This window comes from Stenella coeruleoalba (assembly GCF_951394435.1).
Source record: "Stenella coeruleoalba genome assembly, chromosome: 3".
Classification (NCBI taxonomy): domain Eukaryota; kingdom Metazoa; phylum Chordata; class Mammalia; order Artiodactyla; family Delphinidae; genus Stenella; species Stenella coeruleoalba.
The window spans coordinates 98,267,305-98,279,906 of record NC_137148.1 but is presented as its reverse complement, the minus strand read 5'-3'; the positions used below and the strand labels follow the sequence as shown (position 1 = coordinate 98,279,906).

Below are 12,602 nucleotides of genomic sequence, written 5' to 3'. Positions count from 1 at the left end.
CCAGGAGCTTCTTCAAGCTCCTTAAAATCATCTGCATTCCCGATCACATTGTGCCTTCCAGCTTAAAGGTCTGCAAGGGTATGTCAAGTACCTTTCATACTCAACTCCTTCTCAAGTACCTTTCATACTCAACTCCTTCTGACTTCCCCTTCTGTCACATCTGACTAAATAGATATCTATATTATGTATAACCATCTTCAAATAAGATACTGGTGAACTATACCCCATTTTCACTGAAGAAGAAGCAAGAAATACTGGTGAAAAGAAGCTATATTATAATTAAAATAGCATAAGCATTAGCCAGGGGTCTAAGGTCTGTATACTAGAAGTGCATTTGGTAGTAACAGAAAACTCATGTATACACTGTGGGCTGCAAGTAATCAAGGGATAAGCAAGAAAAACATTTAATTATCTTACCCAAGAAAAAAATCCAGAGATAGACAGTTTTGCATGATGTCATCAAATACCCAGGCTCCTTCTATCTTTATGTTCTACTATCCTTTCAAGGACTTGCTTCTCCCCTCATAACTGCAAAATAGCTGCTGAAGCCTCAGGAATTAAGCCTAGGTTCACTGCAAAATAAGAGGGAAGTGGAAAACATCAGATGCATACGTTCCTTTTATCAATAAGCACTTTCCAAAACCCCCAACAAGAGTTCTGCTTAAATCTCATTAATACAAAGTGTGTCGTATGCCCACTCCTAGCTGCAGTAGAGATGGAGATCACATATGAAGCTGTATAAGACTTGCACGGAGGGAGAGAAGGGGAGAGGCAATTAGGAACATGTCATTTGTTTTTCTGCCAAATGTGTCTGCTACAGGTAGAACACTTTCATTTTTACTTTGGGTAGTTTAACATCCCAAGCCTTAATCTCCACATATGGAAAATATCGAGCTCGGGAGAAGATGGCGGAAGAGTAAGACGCGGAGATCACCTTCCTCCCCACAGATACACCAGAAATACATCTACACGTGGAACAACTCCTACAAAACACCTACTGAACGCTGGCAGAAGACCTCAGACCTCCCAAAAGGTGAGAAACCCCCCAAGTACCTAGGTAGGGCAAAAGAAAAAAGAATAAACAGAGACAAAAGGATAGGGACGGGACCTGCACCAGTGGGAGGGAGCTGTGAAGGAGGAAAGGTTTCCGCACACTAGGAGCTCCTTCGCGGGCGGAGACTGCGGGTGGCGGAGGGGGAAAGCTTCGGAGCCGCAGAGGAGAGCACAGCAACAGGGGTGCGCAGGGGAAAGCAGAGAGATTCCCGCACAGAGGATCGGTGCTGACCGGCACTCACCAGCCCGAGAGGCTTGTCTGCTCACCCGCCGGGCGGGTGGGGCTGGGAGCTGAGGCTCGGCTTTGGTCAGAGCACCGGGAAAGGACTGGGGTTGGCGGCGTGAACACAGCCTGAAGGGGGTTAGTGCGCCACGGCTGGCCGGGAGGGAGTCCGGGAAAAGTCTGGACCTGCCGAAGAGGCTAGAGCTTTTTTCTTCCCTCTTTGTTTCCTGGTGCGTGAGGAGAGGGGATTAAGAGCTCTACTTAAAGGAGCTCCAGAGACGGGCGCAAGCCACGGCTAAAAGCGTGGACCCCAGAGACGGGCGTGACACGCTAAGGCTGCTGCTGCCGCCACCAAGAAGCCTGTGTGCCAGCACAGGTCACTATCCACACCTCCCTTCGGGGGAGCCTATCCAGCCGGCCACTGCCAGGGTCCCAGGATCCAGGGACAACTTCTCCAGGAGAACGCACGGCGCGCCTCAGGCTGGTGCAACGTCACGCCGGGCCTCTGCCGCCGCAGGCCCGCCCCGCACTCCGTGCCCCTCCCTCCCCCCAGCCTGAGTGAGCCAGAGTCCCCGAAGCAGCTGCTCCTTTAACCCTGTCCTGTCTGAGCGAAGAACAGATGCACTCCGGGGCCTACACGCAGAGGCGGGGCCCATTCCAAAGCTGAGCCCCTGGGAGCTGTGAGAACAAAGAAGAGAAAGGGAAATCTCTCCCAGCAGCCTCAGAAGCAGCGGATTAAAGCTCCACAATCAACTTGATGTACCCTGCATCTGTGGAATACATGAATAGACAACGAATCATCCCAAATTGAGGAGGTGAAGTTTGAGAGCAAGATTTATGATTTTTTTCCCCTGTTCCTCTTTTAGTGAGTGTGTATGTGTATGCTTCTGTGTGAGATTTTGTCTGTATAGCTTTGCTTCCACCATTTGTCCTAGGGTTCTATCCTTCCTTTTTTGGTTGTTTTTTTTTTTTTACTTTTTTGTGCTTAATAATTATCTTTTATTTTAATAACTTTATTTTATTTTACTTTATCTTCTTTCTTGCTTTCTTTCTTTCCTTCCTTCCCTCCTTTACACAACGAATCAACCCAAGTTGAGGAGGTGGACTTTGAGAGCAAGATTTATGATTTTTTCCCCTTTTCCTCTTTTTGTGAGTGTGTATGTATATGCTTCTGTGTGAGATTTTGTATACCTTTGCTTCCACCATTTGTCCTAGGGTTCTATCCGTCCGTTTTTTTTTTCCTTCTTTTTTAATAATTGTTTTTTTATTTTAATAACTTTATTATATTTTATCCTACTTTTATTTTACTTTATCTTCTTTCTTTCTTTTTTGCCTTCCTTTCCTCCTTCCTTCCTCCCTCCCTCCCTCCCGCCCTCCATTCTTTCTTTCTTTCTTTCTTTCTACTTCTACTAATTCTTTCTTTCTACTTTTTCTCCCTTTTATTCTGAGCCGTGTGGATGAAAGGCTCTTGGTGCTGCAGCCAGGAGTCAGTGCTGTGGCTCTGAGGTGGGAGAGCCAACTTCAGGACACTGGTCCACAAGAGACCTCCCAGCTCCACATAGTATCAAATGGCGAAAATCTCCCAGAGATCTCCGTCTCAACACCAGCACCCAGCTTCAATCAACAACCAGCAAGCTAGAGTGCTGGGCATCCTATGCCAAACAACTAGCAAGACAGGAACACAACCCCACCCATTAGCAGAGAGGCTGCCTAAAATCATAATAAGTCCACAGACACTCCAAAACACACCACCAGAGGTGGACCTGCCCACCATAAAGACAAGATCCAGCCTCAACCACCAGAACACAGGCACTAGTCCCCTCCACCAGGAAGCCTACACAATCCACTGAGCCAACCTTAGCCACTGGGGACAGACACCCAAAACAACGGGAACTACGAACATGCAGCCTGCAAAAAGGAGACCCCAAACACAGTAATGTAAGCAAAATGAGAAGACAGAATAACACACAGCAGATGAAGGAGCAAGATAAAACCCACCAGACCTAACAAATGAAGAGGAAATAGGCAGTCTACCTGAAAAAGAATTCAGAATAATGATAGTAAAGATGATCCAAAATCTTGGAAATAGAACAGAGAAAATGCAAGAAACATTTAACAAGGACCTAGAAGAACTAAAGAGGAAACAAAGAACGATGAACAACACAATAAATAAAATTAAAAACACTCTAGATGGGATGGATCAATAGCAGAATAACAGAGGCAGAAGAATGGATAAGTGACCTGGAAGATAAAATGGTGGAAATAACTACTGCAGAGCAGAATAAAGAAAAAAGAATGAAAAGAACTGAGGACAGTCCCAGAGACCTCTGAGACAACATTAAACGCACCAACATTTGAATTATAGGGGTCCCAGAAGAAGAAGAGAAAAAGAAAGGGACTGAGAAAATATTTGAAGAGATTATAGTTGAAAACTTCCCTAATATAGGAAAGGAAATAGTCAAGTCCAGGAAGCACAGAGCGTCCCATACAGGATAATTCCAAAGGGAAATATGCCAAGACACATAGTAATCAAACTGTCAATAATTAAATACAAAGAAAACATATTAAAAGCAGCAAGGGAAAAAAAACAAAAAACACACAAGGGAATCCCCATAAGGTTAACAGCTGATCTTTCAGCAGAAACTCTGCAAGCCAGAAGGGACTGGCAGGACATATTTAAAGTGATGAAGGAGAAAAACCTGCAACCAAGATTACTCTACTCAGCAAGGATCTCATTCAGATTTGATGGAGAAATTAAAACATTTACACACAAGCAAAAGCTGAGAGAGTTCAGCACCACCAAACCAGCCTTACAACAACTGCTAAAGGAACTTCTCTAGGCAAGAAACACAAGAGAAGGAAAAGACCTGCAATAATGAACCCAAAGCAATTAAGAAAATGGGAATAGGACCTTACATATCAATAATTACCTTAAATGTACATGGACTAAATGCTCCCACCAAAAGATACAGATTGGCTGAATAGATACAAAAACAAGACCCATATATTTGCTGTCTACAAGAGACCCACTTCAGACCTAAAGACACATACAGACTGAAATTAAAGGGATGGAAAAAGATATTTCATGCAAATGGAAACCAAAAGAAAGCTGGAGTAGCAATTCTCATATCAGACAAAATAGACTTTAAATAAAGACTATTAGAAGAGACAAAGAAGGACACTACATAATGATCAAGGGATTGATCCAAGAAGAAGATATAACAATTGTAAATATTTATGCACCCAACATAGGAGCACCTCAATACATAAAGCAAATACTAACAGCCTAAAAGGGGAAATCGACAGTAACACATTCATAGTAGGGGACTTTAACACCCCACTTTCACCAATGGACAGATCATCCAAAATGAAAATAAATAAGGAAACACAAGCTTTAAATGATACATTAAACAAGATGGACTTAATTGATATTTACAGGACATTCCATTCAAAAACAACAAAATACACACTTTTCTCAAGTGCTCATGGAACATTCTCCAGGATAGATCATATCTTGGGTCACAAGTCAAGCCTTGGTAAATTTAAGAAAATTGAAAATGTTTCAAGAATCTTTTCCGACCACAACGCTACGAGACTAGATATCAATTACAGGAAAAGATGTGTAAAAAATACAAACACATAGAGGCTAAACAATACACTACTTAATAATGAAATGATCATTGAAGAAATCAAAGAGGAAATCAAAAAATACCTAGAAACAAATGACAATGGAGACACGACGACCCAAAATCTATGGAATGCAGCAAAAGCAGTTCCAAGAGGGAAGTTTATAGCAATACAATCATACCTTAAGAAACAGGAAACCTCTCGAATAAACAACCTAACCTTGCACCTAAAGCAATTAGAGAAAGAAGAACAAAAAAAAACCCAAAGTTAGCAGAAGGAAAGAAATCATAAAAATCAGATCAGAAATAAATGAAAAAGAAATGAAGGAAACAATAGCAAAGATCAATAAAACTAAAAGCTGGTTCTTTGAGAAGATAAACTAAATTGATAAACCATTAGCCAGACACATCAAGAAAAAAAGGGATAAGACTCAAGTCAATAGAATTAGAAATGAAAAAGGAGAAGTAACAACTGACACTGCAGAAATACAAAAGATCATGGGAGATTACTACAAGCAACTCTATGCCAATAAAATGGACAACCTGGACAAATTCTTGTAAACGCACAACCTGCCAATACTGAATCAGGAAGAAATAGAAAATATGAACAGACCAATTACAAGCACTGAAATTGAAACTGTGATTAAAAATCTTCCAACAAACAAAAGCCCAGGACCAGATGGCTTCACAGGCGAATTCTATCAAACATTTACAGAAGAGCTAACACCTATCCTTCTCAAACTCTTCCAAAATATAGCAGAGGGAGGAACACTCCCAAACTCATTCTACAAGGCCACCATCACCCTGATACCAAAACCAGACAAGGAGGTCACAAAGAAAGAAAACTACAGGCCAATATCACTGATGAACATAGATGCAAAAATCCTCAACAAAATACTAGCAAACAGAATCCAACAGCACATTAAAAGGATCATACATCATGATCAAGTGGAGTTTATTCCAGGAATGCAAGAATTCTTCAATATATGTAAATCAATCAACATGATACACCACATTAACAAATTGAAGGAGAAAAACCATATGATCATCTCAATAGATGCAGAGAAAGCTTTCGACAAAATTCAACACCCATGTATGATAAAAACCCTGAAGAAAGTAGGCATAGAGGGAATTTTCCTCAACATAATAAAGGTCATATATGACAAACTCACAGCCAACATCGTCCTCAATGGTGAAAAACTGAAAGCATTTCCACTAAGATCAGGAACAAGACAAGGTTCCCCACTCTCACCACTCTTATTCAACATAGTTTTGGACGTTTTAGCCACAGCAATCAGAGAAGAAAAGGAAATAAAAGGAATCCAAATCGGAAAGGAAGAAGTAAAGCTGTCATGTCACTGTTTGCAGATGACATGATACTATACATAGAGGATCCTAAAGATGCTACCAGAAAACTACTAGAGCTAATCAATGAATTTGGTAAAGTAGCAGGATACAAAATTAATGCACAGAAATCTCTGGCATTCCTATACACTAATGATGAAAAATCTGAAAGTGAAATCAAGAAAACACTCCCATTTACCATTGTAGCAAAAAGAATAAAATATCTAGGAATAAACCTACCTAAGGAGACCAAAGACCTGTATGCAGAAAATTATAAGACACTGATGAAAGAAATTAAAGATGATACAAATAGATGGAGAGATATACCATATTCTTGGATCAGAAGAATCAACATTGTGAAATGACTCTACTACCCAAAGCAATCTAGAGATTCAATGCAATCCCTATCAAACTACCACTGGCATTTTTCACAGAAGTAGAACAAAAAAATTCACAGTTTGTGTGGAAACACAAAAGACCCAGAATAGCCAAAACAAGGTTGAGATAGAAAAACGGAGCTGGAGGAATCAGGCTCCCTGACTTCAGACTATACTACAAAGGTACAGTAAACAAGACAGTATGGTACTGGCACAAAATCAGAAAGATAGATCAATGAAACAGGATAGAAAGCCCAGCCCACACACATTTGGTCAGCTTATCTTTGATAAAGAAGGCAGGAATGTACAGTGGAGAAATGACAGCCTCTTCAGTAAGTGGTGCTGGGAAAACTGGACAGGTACATGTAAAAGTATGAGATTAGATCACTCCCTAACACCACACACAAAAATAAGCTCAAAATGGATTAAAGATCTAAATGTATGGCCAGAAACTATCAAACTCTTAGAGGAAAACATAGGCAGAACACTCTATGACATAAATCACAGAAAGATCCTTTTTGACCCACCTCCTAGAGAAATGGAAATAAAAACAAAAATAAACAAATGGGACCTAATGAAACTTCAAAGCTTTTGCACAGCAAAGGAAACCAGAAACAAGACCAAAAGACAACCCTCAGAATGGGAGAAAATATTTGCAAATGAAGCAACTGACAAAGGATTAATCTCCAAAATTTATAAGCAGCTCATGCAGCTCAACAACAAAAAAACAAACAACCCAATCCAAAAATGGGCAGAAGACCTAAATAGACATTTCTCCAAAGAAGATATACAGACTGCCAACAAACACATGAAAGAATGCTCAACATCATTAATCATTAGAGAAATGCAAATCAAACCTACAATGAGATATCATCTCACACCAGTCAGAATGGCCATCATCAAAAAATCTAGAAACAATAAATGCTGGAGAGGGTGTGGAGAAAAGGGAACACTCTTGCACTGCTGGTGAGAATGTGAATTGGTACATCCACTATGGAGAACAGTATGGAGGTTCCTTAAAGAACTACAAATAGAACTACCATATGACCCAGCAATCCCACTACTGGGCATATACCCTGAGAAAACAATAATTCAAAAATAGTCATGTACCAAAATGTTTATTGCAGATAGCCCGGAGATGGAAATAACCTAAGTGTCTGTCATCGGATGAATGGATAAAGAAGATGTGGCACATATATACAAGGGAATATTACTCAGCCATAAAAAGAAACGAAATTGAGCTATTTGTAATGAGGTGGATGGACCTAGAGTCTGTCACACAGAGTGAAGTAAGTCAGAAATAGAAAGACAAATACCATATGCTAACACATATATATGGAATTTAAGAAAAAAAATGTCATGAAGAAACTAGGGGTAAGACAGGAATAAAGACACAGACCTAGTAGAGAATGGACTTGAGGATATGCGGAGGGGGAGGGGTAACCTGTGACAAAGCGAGAGAGTGGCATGGACATATATACACTATCAAATGTAAAATAGGTAGCTAGTGGGAAGCAGCCGCATAGCACAGGGAGATCAGCTCGGTGCTTTGTGACCACCTAGAAGGGTGGGATAGGGAGGATGGGAGGGTGGGAGACGCAAGAGCTAAGAGATATGGGAACATATATATATGTATAACTGATTTGCTTTGTTATAAAGCAGAAACTAACACACCATTGAAAAGCAATTATACTCCAATAAAGATGTTTAAAAAAAAAAAAGCTTATCTCTATCAGCTTTGAACTGTAGAAGACATTAATTTATTCTTTCCCAGAGAAAAGGAAATATGTGCTGGTGGATAAACAGTTGTTATCCACCAACTACATTGCTATAGAGTATCATATTACTACAATGATTAACAGTAATTAAGTTATTTGAGAAAATGACTGACTGCAGTGATTTGTTCTAAAATCAGCCTAGACCTAAGTTGTTAATTATTTCCACTATGCCTAACAGCAATTCCAAAGGCTCTAACTTCAATCAGAGAGCATAATGTAATGAACTTGCCAAAGAGGCACTTTTACGATGCATATTAAATGCGATGAAAATGTGAGAGTTGGAAACTTAAAAAAATTAACACTGGGAACACTGCAAGTTATGGGTCCCACACTATTGCTAATTTTCACATTACGCATTTGTCAGATTAAAGGAATGAAATAAGTATTGCTTACCTATGCAGTAATTGAGGAACTTTATACAAATGCATACATCTGTAAAGGGCACAAAACTCAATAAAAAACATTATTGAGTATTATTGTGAGGTGAGTTTTAATTAGAAACATTAAAAGCGCACTTATTGCAAAAACTGATGGATGAGTGCTAAGTTCCAGACTTTTTTTAAGAGCTGTCATCAAATCCATTTTACTTCCAGGCTTCTAATAAGCCCAGAAACCGCATAGATAGGCAGTAGGCTCAACGGAAAAGCACAGGATTTGGAGTCATAGAACAATGGAAATTCTAGTCTGGCTCTACCATTTACTTACTGTGTTAGGCAAGTTATCTAGCCTCTCAGACCCTCAGTTCCTTCAAGCATACGCAATAGGAATAATAACAGTACCGACCCCCATAGGATTGTCATTCAGACTGAATGAAATAATACACATGTGAAGTACTTAACACAATGCTTGCCAACAGATCTCAGTAAACGGTACCTGCCTTATTGTTGGGCTATTTTCAAATTGCAGAAACACACTGTTGCGCCAAAGCAGAATGACAATTAGACTTTCGAGATCCACTTTATATTCTGAAACACTGAAATATTTAAATACAAGTGCTCAAATAGACAACTATGTTTATCATTTAAACTCGTTAAGAAAAAATATTATTTCTTATACTTTTTTGTAGTCCAATAGTAGGACACTTTGCACCAATTAAGTGCTTAGTAAATTTTGGTAAGTTTTTTTCCAAACAAATCATAGTTCATCGACTCTCTATAAGCAAATATTCCTCCACAGTTTTATAAACTTTGTAAGAGGAAAATATGCATAGGAAAATATGCAAGAACATATTTTACAGTTATCTCAGGAGTTTACTGGAAATTCAGATGTGCAAAGATAGATTGGGAATTCTACAAGTCTATCTGTTCAAGTGTCGGTACACAGTTTAGATATTACAAAACATTCTTGATTTCTCCATTTTCTTCACCCTCACATGCAATCAGTTACAAGCTCATGAACATCTCAGGCTCTACCCACTGCTCTCCAGTTCCACTGCCACTTCCCATGTCAGGGGCCATAACTTCTCACCCAGATTTCTATAGCAGCCTCTTACCTAGTCTTCCCTCCTGGCCTTCTCTCTCTCATAACAATTTTATATGTGGCAGCTGGTGTAATCTTTCTAAAATGCATGTCACTTCTCTCCCTAAAACACTGATTTAATACCAGGGCAACTATTTCCCTCAGATAAAATTCCAAAGCATTAGCATTGCATATAAAGTCCTAATGGTGAGCTGCTCTGTACTTATGTCTTCAAACACATCTATGGCCACTCACTCATCCCCACTCCCTGTTCCAAATACAAATCACACTCCAGTTGGAATAAACTGCTTCAACTCCTCAAACACACCATTCTTTCTAACATACTCATTTTCTTCCATCTTGAGCACTCTTTTTCTACTTCTTCAGCTGGTTAACGGCTACTCATCCTTTAGGCCTAGGCTTAGAAGTCACTTCTTTTTACAAAATCTCTCCAGAGCCCCTAAGTTTGGATTAGGTCCTCTCTTATAAGTGATTTTAGCAATATATGTTTCTTTATTTAACCATTTATTCACTCAAGAAACATTTGTTTAGTGCCTACTACTTACAAGCTCTGTTCAAGACACTGGGATTCAGTAATAAAGCCCAAATTCTCCAAGAACTCGTATCATAATGGAGTAGGCAGAAATTTTTTAAATAAGCAACATTTATCAGATGGTCATAAGTGGCTTGGAGAAAAACGAAATTAGAATAAGAGGAATAAGATGTGCCAAATTGAGGTGTGATATTTTCTGACAGGATGTCAAGGAAAGCTTTAGAGAGAAGATAACATTTGAACAGAGACCTGAAAGAGATGAGGGAGTGAGCACGGTGAATTCTGAGGAAAAGGAGCTGCAGGCAACGGGAAGAGCACATGGTATGACCCTCGGGTAGTGAACAGCTTGGCTGCGTGCCTTACTTGAGGAACAGCAAGGAAGCTAGTGAGACTGGAACAGAGTAAGGAAGGGAAAAGAAAGGAGGTCAGAGAGATAACAGGGAAAGGCAGATCAGTTCAGGCTTCGGTGGCATTGTAAGACCTTTAGATACTTCACCACACGAAATAGAAAGCCAAAAGACAGCTTGAGGAAAGCATAAAATGGGGACCTATCTGGTATGAGTAGAGCACAGCATCAGCAGTAGAAACCAGGAGACCTGTTAGGTTATTGCCAAATACATGATGAGAGCTGATGGTGACTCCACGTAGCAAGGAGTGGTCAGTTTCAGTGGTCAGAGGTACTTTGAAGATAGGACCAATAGCACTTACTGATAGATGGGATGTGAGAGATGAAAATCAAAGGTGTCTCCAAGTTTTTTGGTCTGAGCAACTAGATGGATGGAATTCCCATTACTGAAATGAGGACTGTTGCAAAAGAAGGTGGAAGCATGAGAAAGGCATAGAAAGTAAAGTGGGGTACTTAACAGTCATTCAAGTAATGACATCAAGTAAGTAGCTGTATAAACAAATCTGCAGTTTGGTGGGGAATTCAGGATATAGACATTCATTAGTGAGTCATCAGCAATCCTATACGAGACCACCTAGGAAAGGAGGGGAAATAGAAAAGAGATGAAGCCCAGGGACTGAGCCCTCATTTGGGAAGATGTGGAGAAACTAGTGAAAGAGACTGAAAAGACATGACTGGTGAAATAAATATAAAGAGAGCATGAAACTCTGAAAGCTAAATGAAGAAAGTGTTCTAAGTAGGAGTGATCACTGTCTCGACTAAAGTTTACAGGTCAAGTAAAGTAAGATTAAGAAATTATCATTTAATTTGGTAACATGGAGGTCATTGGTGATATTTATACGAGGTATTTTGACGGAAATGTAGGGTGAAAATGTAACTATGTAAGGTTTGGGAAAGAACAGAAGGAGAGAAAACAGAGTCATTGATTATTGGCCAATTTTTCTGAGGAATTTTTCTATAAAGAGGCCCAGAGACAAGTAGCATGGCTGGAAGAAAACATGGGTTCAAGGGAAGGTTTATTTTTGAGTTAGGGGTTTGTGTGCTAATAGGAATAAATGAATGAATATTCTGTAGCAAGAGGATCATTTATAATATTTATCAAAGGGCACACTAATATTGAACATTTGTGATATGCCAAAAATATAAGAATATCCTGTGATCAACTTTCAGGTACAAAGGTTTTATCTGTGAAGCAATAATAGTAAAACAAACAACAACAAAGAGACCAGACTTATAAGTAGTTTCAAACATTGGTACCTGTTTTTTTATCATGAGGATTAAATAGTTCATTTTCAAATATTAAGGCAATATATTCATAGATTTCACTCCTGCTACAATTCTCTTTAAAACAGAATGAAGAATAGAATCTGTATACTACTCTCTTTTGTCTTCCATAGTGAATTTTTTTTATTATCTACACCAAAGACTTGGGGAGAGAAAAAGATCAATGGACAAGAGAATATAAATATGAATATTCATTTACCTTTGGTTTTATAATGCTCTGTCCTTCCAAAGGATTTCTTAGTGATTAGCTTAAATTTTTGATATGAAGATCAGTACAAATGCTTTTGTGAGAACCCACAATGCTGTTCCTTCCAGGAATAAGGGGAAGGAACAATAAGGGTATCTGTCGGGGACTGGTAATAACTCAGCATGTAGAACAATAGAATGACAACCATAACCCCAACAATGATTACCAGTTACCAAAGAGCTGGTATCTGTTCCCTGTCGTGCTTGGTGCTTTCCAAGCATTGTCTACTTTTCACAAAAATCTCTGACTCAAA

General features: G+C 39.4%; 1 long non-coding RNA gene across 1 annotated transcript in view; it reads right to left on the bottom strand.

Annotated features, from left to right (window-relative positions):
• Window positions 1-12,602, bottom strand: part of LOC307184546 — a 205,313-nt gene that overhangs the window by 135,821 nt on the left and 56,890 nt on the right. The window contains exon 2 of the long non-coding RNA XR_013827744.1: window positions 418-572. This is a non-coding gene — a long non-coding RNA (uncharacterized lncRNA). The remainder of the gene's footprint in view (window positions 1-417; window positions 573-12,602) is intronic.